Source organism: Felis catus, chromosome F2 (genome assembly GCF_018350175.1).
Source record: "Felis catus isolate Fca126 chromosome F2, F.catus_Fca126_mat1.0, whole genome shotgun sequence".
Lineage (NCBI taxonomy): Eukaryota > Metazoa > Chordata > Mammalia > Carnivora > Felidae > Felis > Felis catus.
The window spans coordinates 12,273,784-12,286,149 of record NC_058385.1 but is presented as its reverse complement, the minus strand read 5'-3'; the positions used below and the strand labels follow the sequence as shown (position 1 = coordinate 12,286,149).

Genomic DNA, 12,366 nt, shown 5'->3' with positions numbered 1-12,366 from the left:
CCATTTGGACATCCAGTCACATGTTCTAACAGTCTCTAAGTTAGAAACACGGCTGGAAAGCAAGCATTTTTTTTTTTAAACCCATATAGAAATACATTTGTGGAAGCTCTTCTCTGCTACAGAATGACAGAGTGCGTTTCCAGATGTGGAGTATCCTGCTCAGGTGTCACAGGGTCCCATGACTCTCCAGTCAGATTAGCCAAGTCCTGCATCTGTCCCATGCATTCCACAGCGTCTCTATTTTTATTGACCTCCACGTGTACCAAACGACACGGTCCCATGTTCTGTATCGAACACCAGGAATTCGTAGGAAACAAGGGATTGGTCTTCCCCTCCACCCCCAGGCACTCACACACCAGCAGACAATTAATGTTACCACACACTAGCAATAATCTACGAATGACTCCCAGAGAGGGGTGCATGTGTGCAGGGCACCTGTGGGAGCCATGAAAACAGAGGGCATCTCAAGGACGACCTGAGAGCCTCATTAAGCCGAGACCAGAAGCGTGAGAGTCACCATGCAAGTCACAGCAGGAACAGAGATGCGCTTCTGGGCATGTCACATGTCTTATAACAATCTAGGAGGTTAAGTTCACCGTGATCCCCATTCTACAGATGCCCACACAGCTTAAGAAAAGTTAGGTAACGGCCCAAGGAAGTGGCAGAAGCAGGATTTGAACCAAGGGGTGGGACCCCCGGCCAGCATTCTCTAATTCCCCTGTGGCAGGCACAGTCGAGGGAACACCAAAACAAGCAGATGCTCACAGCCAAGTGTGAGGCCCATAACCTGCCGGCAACACAAGCAGCTGAACTCACAGGAGGAACCGGAGGACCCCAGTAGAAGAGAGCAAGGTGATGGGGGGAACATTCTGGAAAGAGAAAGCAGCAAACGTGTAGGCTCAGGTGTGTGCACAGTCACGCAGGCAGGCACACACACATCCGTGAGAGAGAGAGAAAAAGAGAGGGACTTTGCCAGCCACACCACATTAAAGAATTTGAACTTTTTCCTAGGCCATGGGAAGCCACTGACAGACTTTAGACGGATTAATGAGATGATCAGATTTGTTTGTTTGAAATGTTGCTCTGGCTGCAGCGTGCACAATGGATCGGAAGGCAGTGAAGGGTTGGAAGAAGCCAAGTCGAGAAATGACGGCCAGGACCGAGGAGGAGCAGGGGGCGTACAACCAAGGTCGGGAATTGCATTCTGCCCGGGAGGCAAGGTCGGCAGAGCTTGGTGACTGGATGTGGGGTGTCGTGTGGGTGCAAGCGAGGAAGATGTTTTCTGACGGAGCGGCAGGATGTGGAAGATCAGGTTTAGATATGTTCATTAGGCACTCAGACGCACAGCTCTCCGGCTCAGGAACCAGATCTGCTCTGAAGATAAAGTTTTAGGAGTCACCAATACATACAAAGCAATTGGACTGTGGGAGTTGCAACATGACTGCGATGTTACTAATACCCCATGTCTTTAACAGGAGTCTTTTTGATACTTATAAGTAAGGCACGTTCTCGCCCACTGGAATAGAAGCTGCATGAGGACAGGGACGCGTCTTGCCTTGCTCTGCAATTGTTCTCCAGTGAGTGGCGGCAAATATCCCATAAATATTGTGCAATAAAAGAACGTTCTAAAATAAGTTACAAAAATAAGCCAGGAAGGGAGTTTTTTAGTTTTTTGGTGTACCAAAGACTTTAAAATTTGAATTTCCCTCAGTGCCCTCGAGACACATTACGTGAGATAAGGAAACAAGCATGGTCCTTCCTGCCTTCTTCAGCTGCTGCGCACACTTCTGCAGCGTCACGGTTTATAACCTTTATCTTCGGTCCTTGACTCAATTGTAGTCTTTCTTGCTTTGTTAACGAAGGTTGCGTCTAAATTTTTAAACCCGAAAACAACATCTATAATAAAACTGTTATTGCACACGGGCACCTGCGTGGCTCAGTCGGTTCAGCATCTGACTCTTGATCTTGGCTCAGGTCATGATCTCGCAGATCCTGGGTTCGAGCCCCACATCCAGTTCGCCACTGACAGCTCAGAGCCTACTTGGGATTCTGTGTCTCCTTCTGTCTCCCCCTCTCACCTGCTTGTGCTCTCTACCTCAAGATAAGTAAATAGACTTTAAAAACAATACTATTGTTGCATAAATATCGCCCACTACAGCACTGAGAAATGTGACTGCGCTCATAAAAAAAAGCCAGCGTAGCAACTGGACTGAAGGCCACTAACTAACTCTGTGCTGCCCAAAGAAGGATGTTCCACACGTCAAGATCAAACGTGCTCTCTTCTCTTGAATGACATCTGCTGCTCTGAATCGTGCCGCGTCTCAGCTTGCTCCATATTTAAACTATAAATTTCTTATAAAATGTTTATTTTTTCTCACAATTTCTATTACCTTTCTTGTCTTGTGATTAACAGGAGACGTATGTGCTTGTCTTATCATGAAAATCTTCTAGGTTCTTAGTCATCCAGTGTCTGTGATAGAAAGCCCTTTCTTAGGGAAGCCATTCTTTATTGGGCCCTATGTTTACCTAGACTCATTTGGACCAACTGTTTTCTAAGACTGCCACTCAACCATCATCCTAGGGCCACTTTTCATTATATTCCTGGGTTAATTCTACCATTTCTCAGATTCCCACTTTTTTTTCCTTTGAGACTTTTTTGTGTCAATTTTGCTATCATTACATCTCAGCCACATTAGCATCCTCTCTGCCCCCAGAAAATACCCAAACTGCTCCTACTTTATGGCCTCTGCACGGCTCTTGCCCTGTGTTGAACGATCCTCCCTTATCCCCTGCCTGAGATCCTTCTAGAGCTTGTTCCGTTGTACGACCTGACTCAGGTTTCAATGTTACCCCGTCACTGAGCCCCGCCCCCCACTCTAAACAAACAAATAAAAACAACCTGCCAGCCATACTCCATTAAAACTGCTTCTTTTATTTTCAACATAGCACTCTCACTTACTGGTATTTTCTGGTTTTATTCACTTATTTATTACCTGTTCCTCTCCATTAAAATGCCAGGTCCAAGAGAGCAGGATTTTCTTTTGTCTCATCTGCTGGGAAACCTTGGCCCCTACAGCAGCGACAGACATGGTTGAAAGAATTTGTGGAAGGCCACATCCATATATAACACCCAAATTTCTTCGACGCGGTCATCTGACATGGTAGAAGAGAGGCCAGAACCTCAACTCTTAACTCTTCTGAAATCTTGCTAACTGAAGCTATAAGCTCTCAGATGGAACCGGAGCTATAAATCAGTGCAACAAGCTGCTAGGGGACTCGGGGAGATGTTTCAAGAAAAATAGATGGTGGTCACAGCCAACTCACCGGCTTTTTTTCAGGTGAGAGCGTATGTAAGCTGAAGGGGAGAGACAAGTTGTTGGGTTTGCTCTCGGAAATACAGAAGACTAGATATGGTGAAAATCCTTCCACTGCAAAACCCTGATGCGTTGGATGAACTGTGATAGTAAACAAATTGAGGAACCCTCCAGATAATAAGGGAAATTCCCGTATTTAACATAAAGTAAGATAAGACAAAACAAAATAAGCCATGAACCAACAAGTAAGAGGTTCAAAAGCTGGGGCTGCCGGGGAAACAAATGCCAACACAGGGACTCTAAAGCAGAGGTTGGCAAACTACAGTATGCAGGCGAACCACCTGCTTTTGTAAATAGTTTTTTTTTTTTAAGTTTATTTTATTATTTATTTTGAGAGAGGGCACAAGCAGGGAGGGGCAAAGGGCGAAGGAGAGAGAATCCCAAGCAGGCTCTGCGCTGTCAGCACAGAGCCCGATGCTGGGCTTGATCTCACAAACCATGAGATCATGACCTGAGCCGAAATCAAGAGTCAGACACTCAACCAACTGAGCCACCCAGGAGCCCCTTTTGTAAATAGTTTTATTGACAAATGGCCACGCCTATTTACTTATGTATCCAGCAGAGTTCAATAGTTGCAACGGAGACCATATGGCTTGTAAGCCTAAAATATTTCTTATCTGATCCTTTAAGAAAACCTTCAATGGTTGTGCAGGGAAGTGGGGTTTTTGGGCCTGCGCAAAATAGAGATGAACTTGAGTCTCAGATAAGCTTGAACCTTCAAAGGAGCTTATGGTCCAGGAAAAGGGTGGACGAGAAAAACATGCCTCCTGGCAAAATAAGTCAGAAGGAAATCTATTCCTTCCATAGGTCCAGGTGGATCATATTCTCAATAATAGTAATAACAATAATAATAATAAAAGACTAATAATGGTTTCCCTGGGAATGTGTAACTATGTGCTCCTGTCCCATGAATCTCAGGTTCAATATTTCATTACCCACCTAATCTTGAAAATCCCAAACAAAGAAAACAAGTTAAAGCAATCCCCATTTGGTAACACCTGTGTGTCTGGCAGATGAAAATGCAAATCCACACCAGAGCAAAGCCTTCTTAACCCAGTCATGTGAGGATCCTCACAGCTTATGTTCAATGAAATATGTTAAAAAAAATTTTTTTAATGTTTATATATTTTTAAGAGAGAGAGACAGACAAAGCACGAATTGGGGAGGAGCAGAGAGAGGGGGAGACACAGAATCCAAAGCAGGCTCCAGGCTCCGAGGTGTCAGCACAGAGCCCCACACGGGGCTTGAACCCACGAACCATGAGATCATGACCTGAGCCAAAGTCGGACATTTAACCAACTGAGCCACCAAGGTGCCCCCATTAAATATGTTTTTAAAAAGAGAAAAAAAATTTACCAAACCACAAAGTAACCAACCACCATAAGTGAGAGTCAGCAAAAGCAACAAGCATGATTTAAACCTCCAAAACTTCAATACTGGAAGTAGCAGGTATAGGACATAAAAGAACTATGTATGAAATGTTGAAAGAAATATATGAGAGAAAAGGAACAAGGAAAAGAGGGCTATCAAAAGTGACCAAAAGAAGATTTGACAAAGAACTAAACAGAACTTGTAGAAATTGAAATTGAAAAAATATACAATTAGGGGCACCTGGGTGGCTCAGTCGGTTAAGCGTCCGACTTTAGCTCAGGTCGTGATCTCACGGTTCGTGAGTTCAAGCCCTGCATCGGGCTCTGCGCTGACAGCTCAGAGCCTGGAGCCTGCTTCAGATTCTGTGTCTCATTCTCTCTCTGCCCCTCCCCCACTTGTGCTCTGTCTCTCTCTGTCTCCCAAAAATAAATAAATGTAAAAAAAATATATATGTATATATATAATTAAAGCTACATATATTAAAATGTGTGTGTGTGTGTGTGTCTGTGTGTGTGTGTGTGTGTGTGTACTAACGGATAGGTGAACCAGGCAAATAGACGTGAGGGAAGATAGGATTAGTAAACTGAAGACAGAGCCAAAATAAATAAATAAATAAATACTTAGAATGCAGCATAAAAAAGATAAGAAAACAGAAAACAGAACAAGAAAGAGAGGAAAGAATAAGCCTTTCTAACGTAGTTCCAGAGTTACACAAGAAAGAAGAAAAGGGATGAAAGAGAGAAACCTTGTTTGAAGAGATAATAGCTAAGAAAATGCCAGATCTAATGAAAACCATGAGTCGTCAGGGAAGGGAAGTATAATACATCTGAAGCAGGGTAAATTTTTGCTCAACGATCACACACACCGGGCACACCGTGTGAAACTGCAAAGCACCGAAGCTGAAGAGAAAATCTTGAAAGCAACAAGGAAGGACAGCTTACCTACCGCAGAGTGACTGTGGTCTGACAGTGGACTTACAACGGAAACAATGAAGCCAGAAGACAGTGGAACCATGTTTTCAAAAGATGGAAAGAAAGAACTGTCCATCTAGAACTGTGTTCTCAGAAATAGTATCTTTCAAGAATGACATGGAAACAAAAAACTGGTGGCCAAACAAAAACGAATATAGTTTACAATTTACAGACTCATCAAGGGAGCATCTAAAGGGACCAAATGAGGGGCGCCTGGGTGGCGCAGTCGGTTAAGCATCCGACTTCAGCTCAGGTCACGATCTCGCGGTCCGTGAGTTCGAGCCCCGGGTCAGGCTATGGGCTGATGGCTCAGAGCCTGGAGCCTGCTTCCGGTTCTGTGTCTCCCTCTCTCTCTGCCCCTCCCCCGTTCATGCTCTCTCTCTGTCCCAAAAATAAATAAACGTTGAAAAAATAAAATAAAATAAAATAAAAATAAAGGGACCAAATGAGAGGCACCTGCGTGGCTCAGAAAGTTAGGCGTCTGACTCTTGACTTCAACTCAGGTCATGATCTCACATCATGGTTCATGAGTTCAAGCCCTGCATTGGGCTCTGTGCTGAGAGCATGGAGCCTACCTGGGATTCCCTCTCTCCCACTCTCACTGCCCCTCACCCATGCTTGCTCTCTCTCTCTCTCTCTCTCTCTCTCTCTCTCAAAAATAAATAAATAAACTTTAGAAGAACAAAATGCTCCTAAAAGAATGCTCTGGAATAGAACAAGAAATGCTGAGTTGAATTGCTTGGGAAGATAGAGAGGATTTTGAGACCAGAGAAGAAAGGGTAACAAGAAAGCTGGCCAAAACAAGAAACGATTTGTGGGAGTCAAAATGAATGTCTCACAGGATGTTTTATTATGTTTTTGCAGTGTGGAATATATTGTGAATTCTTCCTTTTGAATTTCTACCGTATCTTCGTTACAATACACCTCTCTCTTAAGTATTGTGTAGCACTGAATTTCTCTCTCAAGATAGGATTAGGAGCCAGATATGTGCTCAACCTGTGAGCAAGGCAGGAACAGGGTTACTTATACATGAAGTGTTGGTAGGGGAGAGGGCACTCTAGATGTGGTCGGAGCTCCGATGACCTCAACCTGAGTATTTTCTGGAAGAATCTAATGGTATTATTTCCCACAGTGCACTATCGTGGCTTTTTTCTCCATACCACTCATCATGAGCACAAGAGATTACTTACCGGGCTGGAGTGTGGAGTAAAGGAAGCATCCTTCCTATCTTAAAAGTTAGGGCAGCACCCCCATTTTCACCCCACTCAGTCCTCAGTGTTGATGACGGGTTCTAAGCACGACCTTAAGGGAAAAGAGAAATCAGAAAAGTCACATTTACTGAGTACCCACATGACCAGGCACTGTGTGCCACTCTTAACCCATGTTCTGTCATGTAGCCCTCAAATATAAAGCCTATCTGGTCTACAAGACACGGGTGGCCATTACGTGAGGGCACAGGGGTGTGGAGAAGGGTGCAGCCACAGTGAGCTAGGCCCTATGGATTTGGAAATAAATTTGCACCTAATAATTACATTATAAAATCAATACATAATGGATGAGCTCAATGATCTAAGAAGGCTTCTAAATAGTGGCAACCAGACTGTTGCCTAAATCAGGAGTCAACAAACTACGGTCTGTAGGCCGAACCCAGCTACCTATCTGGAACACAGTCGTGCTCGTTCATTTACAAGTGATCTCTGCTCTTGTCCCGTGACGGCAGAGTTGACGCATTGTCACAGAGACGGCAGGCAAGGACCGAGTGAGCAGCGAGGAAAGAGGACGGGAGGGTTATTTCAGAGGAAGTAGTGCCCACATGGCCACGAGGGTCCCCCAATATGTGATGTAGGTGTCCCAAGCCCCCACCTTCCCCTGTTGCTTCTGTTCCCTTTCCTTTCTGTCCAAAATATCTGCGATCAGATTCTTCATAGAAAGTGTTTGTCAACCCTCAGCCTAACTAACAGTATTAACATATTTAGAGAAAAGAAATAATCAGAAAGGTCAGTGAATGTTTAAGAAATCAAGAAAACTGAGAAAGCTTTAAAAATCAAGCAAACTAAATCAAAAAAATTAAAAATCAAGGGACGCCTGGGTGGCTCAGTCAGTTGAGCGTCCGACTTCGGCTCAGGTCATGATCTCACAGCTTGTGAGTTCAAGTCCCGCGTCGGACTCTGCGCTGACAGCTCAGAGCCTGGAACCTGCTTTGGATTCTGTGTCTCCCTCTCTCTCTACCCCTAACCCACTGGCATTCTGTCTCTGTCTCTCTCAAAAATAAAGAAAACATTTTAAAAAAGTAAAAATCAAGAAAAAAAATAAAGGAAATTAAAGCCAGATGTGCCCCTGCAAGTACTAACTTACGACATTAGCTTGATGAAGGCCCGGGGTTAGCAAGTCCCGGTAGGACCTGTGGCGAAATGGATGCATCAGGTTAAAATAGCATATCAGTAGTTGTTACAGCATCTTTTATCGAGCACCTCTGTATGCCAGGCATTGTACTTAAGCGCTTTACATACATTATTTAACGTAATACACAAAGCAAAACTATTAATGAGTGGGTGCTGTCTCCATTTTAGAGGTGAAAAAATATGAGGTTCAGAGAGGTGAAGTGACTTTCCCAAGTCTCCACTGTAAGTGGAAAAGCCCAAGTCTTGCACTTCCTGCCTCCAAAGCTCCTAGCCACTATCTTATACAGTCATTAATATTCTACCGTTATACCCAACAAGGAAATGTCGATTTGGTTAGCCCTACATCTGCAGCACCTAGCCCAAAGCCTAGCACATCTTAGATGATCGGACGTCTTTTGTCGAATATGTGAAAATCTCATGCTCACCCACCAAGGTTTTTATTACAGTTTGGCTTCCCATGTAGTTGCTTACATGGGAAGAGTGAATCAAACGGAGAATTCAAGTCCTTGTGCCTCTTGCCAGCTCACTGTACCCCACTATCAAGCAAACTGCATGCAGTTTCATTTCTAATGAGTCATTTATGAAGTTGGTTAGTGGAAGTCAATCCCTGAGCCACAGGGCCTGTCCGCGCATCAGCACCCGCGGACCTCCAGGGACCGGCCAGAAGACAGCCCGTCTCCTGTCTCCTTGTGTATTGCTGTGAGCTCTCAACAGGGGGACTAAGAAACAAAAGACTCAACGGCCAAGGCCACCTGGAGAATAGGAGCAAAGCTGGGATTCAAAACCCGACCTTTCTGACTCCAGATCCAATGCTGTTCCTTCTTCGGCCACATCTTCTCTTTCGTATGACAAAATGTTTACAATCTTTCATTTTCTTTAACAACTCAAGAAATCCAAATTTATTTTAGGAAAAAATCAACATAATAAATGAGGAAAAAGAAAAAAAATACACATAATCCCTCTCGCAGAGATGATCTATTAATATTCTAGGTATATTTTTCCAGAGTTTTTCTTACGCATGCCTATTTTAACCAAAAATGCAACTGTACTGTCTTATAATCTGCTTTGGCCTCTAATAGAGTGTGAATATTTTATGACAATCTAGATGTACACATAATCATTTTTAATATGTTGTCATCTGGTATTGTATTGATTGTATTGATGTGCCAAAATTTAGTTAACAAAAATCTCACTGTCACATACTGAGTTTATCTTGGTTTTTTGAGATTATAATCTAATAATGCGTCTACTTTAAGCAATTCCCCCAACTCTAACCCTCGTCTTCACCTGACCTGTCTCAGAGGCTGGTGTGAAATCCTACAGCATCAGTGTATTAGCAGTGATAATCACAACGCCTCCGTTTCTGAGTCCAGAACTGATGCGAAGTAGACACAGGGGTTCCAAACAGCATCTTTATTACTGGCGAGTCGGAATTGAACACCACCGTTTAGTGATGGCCCCCGATGGGTCTTCCTAATGGAAGACCAAGTCTAGACCTGAAGACAGCCCAAACCACGGCCTCGTACCCTCCGCGTGACAAGCACACAGCAAGCAGCAGGCCTGGCCTCTCAGCCCTAGAGCAGGGAGGGCATGGAACATGCCAGAAAGTCTTCAAGAGTGGAAAAGCGCTAAGATGCCATGCTGGCTTCCCTCAGTCTCACCAATCAGATCAAAACCTCCCACACCCAGGCTGAGGTAAGGATGAGGAAGGCCTGAGGGATGAGGCTAGGAAAGGATGAGGAAGGCCTGAGGGAAGAGGCTGGGAAGATCATTCCAGCACGAGTGCCCACATTTGATGATACAAAGACGCCAACGCCCGCCTCTCCTCCTGCTGCCTCCTCTTCGTCTTTCTCTTCCCTGCCCTCAATTCTGAGGTGGGCATCGCTCCCCATGGCTTTCCCATATATCACAAGCCTGTTAGAAGGCCATAACCACAAAACTAAGCATTTGCTTTGACCACGGCCACTGTCTCAGCCCTGGTCAGAATCATCAGTCTGCAGAAGGCACATGGTTTTGTCTGGACATGAGTCATTCTTAGTAATCCTAAGAGCGGAGGAACTCTGCAGGAGCCCGGTTCTCTCCTGTGAACTGAGGCACAGAGGTCCCTGCCTCCATCCCTTCGAAGCGGATTCCAAAACGTTCTGAGCGCCTTTGGAGCTCCACAGGGCCCTGCGGCTCCGCGGCCCCCTGCGCTCTCCAGGAGACCACAAAGACGCCCACCCTAATTTGTACTCCAGCTGCCTCGTCTGAGACAACAAGCGTGGTCAGCGGGTCCGATCCTTGCTTGTGGCCTTGGACGAGGCACGTGGCTCTGAACCATGGCGTCCTCATCTGCAAAATGTGGCCAACAAGCCCCTTTCGGAGACCTTCGAAGCTGGCATGGCAGGCGGGCCCACCCCTGCAGGCTTCCCCGGGTCACTCCCAGGTGCCCCTCCTTCTTTCCCCCTCTTTATTTGCACGGGCAGCTCCCCTGTGGCACTTTCACACCCTTGTCTCCACTCCCGCCTGCCTCACCTGTCCAGAAGGTCCTCCAGGGCAGGGAGCTTGAGTCTTTGTTCCCCGTCTCCCGGACTCAGTGCCTGGCACGTTGACCTGCCTCCAAGGAGGACCAGTGAGGGGAACGGGAAAGGGGAATGTGTTCAAACCACGGCAACCTGAGTTCTGGAAATCCATGAGCTTTATCCCTGTTAGTGTCTCTAACTCTCCGAGCACAAAAATCTTACCTCTTGGACTGAAAACTGCCCCTTCAGGGTACGGGGACACAAACCATGGCAACTCAGCAGGAAGCTTTGTGTGTGCGGCCCCCGCTGTTGCTTGATCAGCAGCTCTCTGCCCGGATTACCGAGAATCTGGAGCGGGAGTGTCTGCCCTGGAGCCCCGGGTCATGTGTGTGCACAATCAGTAGCCTCTCCAATACAAACAACCCTGGAAAGACAATACCAGTTTGTTCCAAAGAGAGAGGAATTCTAAGCAGTTGCCATTTCCTGGATGACTGCGTATTCTTTACCCTGGAAACATGAACAGTCTGAACAGAATTTATTCAAAAACATCTTTCCCCCTCGTTTCAAATTGAGGGGGTCAGCGTTACCTCTGACCAGTTCTTGATGGCGATATTGGAAACAGGGAGGCTTCTGTTTGATGTCTCAGTACTACCCCTCCAAGGAGTATGCAAATTCAAGCATAGAAACCAGAAATGGGAGTACACAGAAGAAGGCCGAATACATGCATGGTTTCCCAGGAGAACTGTAGGTATAATTACTACCACTGATCAGTCTCATTGTGCAAATGATTTTGCATGTAACATGCAGACTTTAAAAAAAAAAAAAAAAACTTGAATATCAGGCTAAGGAGGAAAAACACTGTGGCCTTTTATAGTAAGGGAAAGTGTGTCCCTAAGGAAATAATGAAGGCCCCAGTTGCTCAAATCTTACAAAAGAGACTGTACAAAGCTCTCCCGAAAATACTGTGGGGAATAATTCTGTTAGCTGGGGAATTGGCTAGATGATCTAATAGGCCTTTGCCCTCACTCTAATTTCTATGATTCATGTGTGACTTATTTAATTGTTACCATCTATTGCAGATATATAAAAGAATGCTTTTATTCTAAAAAAAAAAAAATCTAAATTCAAATCATTTTTAATATCACACTAAGTTCTTACTCCCGTCACCCTTCAGAACATTGACATATTAACTTTTTGACCTACCCTGAACCCTCCTGCTACCTCCCAGGATACAAAAAGTACATCTGCTGTGCCTCGGGGTGTAACGGGGAGCCCCCATCCCACAGCACATTGAAAACAGGTTCGGGAGAACTAAGGGTTAAGTGAATTCCCCAGGAATTCCAATCTGTTGCAGGCTGCTAATTCAGAAGCTGCCTGGGGCCTAGGTGTAACCACAGCTAGGAAAACAATGCCTAACTGCCTTATCCTCCACAGCATTTAGCATTTATCATGGTCAGAAAACCACCTGTTACTTGGGAGAGATTCAAAAGAATCCTGAGCCATAATTAAAGCAATAATGAATAAAAACATATTGTGAATCGCTACCCAAACCCCAGGCAGATGTGTTATTTAACTGTGGGCTTGATCTGTGCTATTAATTTGGAATTAAAAATAACAGACAAGAGAACATACACCAAACCAAGACCCTGCCTGCCCTGGGTTTTGTTTTCTTTCAAGCCCTTGACAGTTGTGGTTAGTAACCCATAACACGCAGAGCTGTTCTGGCAAACCTGAGGGGTGTCTGGCA

The 12,366-nt window shown here is 45.0% G+C and overlaps 1 long non-coding RNA gene across 1 annotated transcript; it reads right to left on the bottom strand.

Annotated features, from left to right (window-relative positions):
- Positions 1–220: 220 nt before the first annotated feature.
- LOC109495998 lies at positions 221–11,119 on the bottom strand. Its single transcript, XR_002739610.2, has 4 exons — positions 10,842–11,119; positions 6,907–7,018; positions 2,994–3,070; positions 221–1,374 (listed from the first exon to the last, which is right to left on the bottom strand). It is a non-coding gene; the product is annotated as an uncharacterized LOC109495998 (long non-coding RNA).
- Between the last annotated feature and the right edge of the window lie 1,247 nt (positions 11,120–12,366).